The sequence below is a fragment of the Apium graveolens genome, chromosome 4, assembly GCF_009905375.1.
Source record: "Apium graveolens cultivar Ventura chromosome 4, ASM990537v1, whole genome shotgun sequence".
NCBI lineage: Eukaryota > Viridiplantae > Streptophyta > Magnoliopsida > Apiales > Apiaceae > Apium > Apium graveolens.
Window position 1 is genome coordinate 270,673,442 of NC_133650.1, and position 1,915 is coordinate 270,675,356.

A 1,915-nucleotide genomic window follows, 5' to 3' on the forward strand; every position below is an offset into this window, starting at 1 on the left:
TTCTCCCCTGTATTACCCTCAGAAGGAGTGTATTCCACAGTAGTCTTCCATGGTTCCACCTCTGCTTCATTCTGTACTTCTTCTTCAGTCACAACTGCATTTTCTGAAACTTGAGATTTTTCAGGCTCTTCGTCTTGCTGAATTTGGGGGCTTGCGACCTTTCCAGACCTCAAGGTGATGGCGTTCACCTGTTCTTCAACTTCCCTCTTGCCTGGATTTGTTTCTGTATCACTAGGAAGTGTTCTCGGTGGTCGATTCAATAAGGCATTAGCAATTTGCCCTATTTGGTTCTCCAGAGTCTTGATAGAAACAGCCTGGCTTTGTCATATAAGAGCCTGGTTTTTGCACATAAGCCTCAACTCCTCCAATTCAGATTTTTCATTCGAAGATAGACCTGCATCATGAGTTTGTTGTTGAAGTTGGAGTTGTTATCTTGGTGCAAATTGTTGCTGAAAACCAGGAGGGTTGAATAGCTTATTTCCAAACTGCTGGAACGGCTGTTGCATTGCATTCTGATTGTTGCTCCAGCTGAAGTTAGGATGATTTCAGTTGTCAGGATGATAAGTTCTGGAACTGGTTGCTGCGATCTCTGAAAGTTGCTCACAAACTGAGCTGAGTCACTAGATATAGCGCATTGCTCCATCGCATGCGAACCTGCACATAGCTCACAAACACTGGTTATCTGATTAACACCCAAGTTAGCCGGAGAATCGATCTTCATAGACAACGCCTTTAGTTGAGCAGTGATAGCCGTAGCTGTATCCACTTCAAGAACTCCTGCTACCTTGCCATGTGGACATCTCTGGGTTGGATACTAATATTTATTAGCAGCTATCAGTTCAATTAGATCATAAGCTTCCTCATAGCTCTTTGCCATAATGCTCCACCTGCTGCTGCATCGAGCATGGGTCTGGACTGTGCTCCCAACCCATTGTAAAAACAATTGATGATCATCCAGTCAGGCATTCCATAATGAGGACACTTCCTAAGCATCTCCTTGTAGAGCTCCCAAGCTTCATATAAATATTCTCCTGATTGCTTCGCAAATTGAGTAAGAGCATTCCTGATTGCAGCTGTCTTCGCCATAGGGAAGAATTTAGTAAGAAACTTCTGAGCAAGATCTTCCCAAGTAGTAATCGAACCAGCTGGTAGAGAGTGTAACCAGCTCTTAGCCTTGTCCCTCAGAGAGAATGGGAACAGTCTTAGCTTTACAGCATCTTCAGAAATACCGTTGAACTTGAAGGTGTCACAGATCTCAATGAAATCCCTAATGTGAATATTGGGATCTTTCATTGAAGAACCCCCAAACTGGATTGAATTCTGCACCCATTGAATTATGCCAGGCTTGATCTCAAATTTATTAGCTGTTATAGCTGGCCTGACAATGCTAGATTGAATGTCATTGATCTTGGGTTGAGAAAAATCCATTAAGGCTCTCGTTCGTGCTGCTGGATCTCCCATTGTAATGAGTACCTGAAACAAAAACAAATAAACCGTGAAAGTAAAAGAATCCGAGTCAGTGAACTTTAACGACCACTGATGACAAGCACATAAACTAAAAATTAACACCGAGCCCCCGACAGCGGCGCCAAAAACTTGTTAGGGCGAAAACACGCGCTAAAATACATGCAAGTATAAGATATAAATCAGATTCATTCCCACAGAGACTGGTTTAGGTTAAGTTCAATTTATGCACCTATACAACAATGTATGGTTATCGCTCAATGCTAAGACAAATAACAAATTGGGTTTTTATTAAACTAAGAGATTATACTAAATAACATTAACTAAGAGAATTGAGGTTGAATTACTATATATGACAAACATGGGATTCTAACTTTATTTAATACTTCATTCAATAGCCTTTTCGTTCTTAACCTTAGCATGTGGTGGTGATGACACTAATCAGATAACA

At 41.1% G+C, this 1,915-nt stretch overlaps 1 non-coding gene across 1 annotated transcript; it reads left to right on the top strand.

Moving 5' to 3' along the window:
* Window positions 1-964: 964 nt before the first annotated feature.
* On the top strand, window positions 965-1,071 carry LOC141722105 (small nucleolar RNA R71). Its single transcript, XR_012575136.1, has one exon. It is a non-coding gene; the product is annotated as a small nucleolar RNA R71 (small nucleolar RNA).
* Window positions 1,072-1,915: the final 844 nt, after the last annotated feature.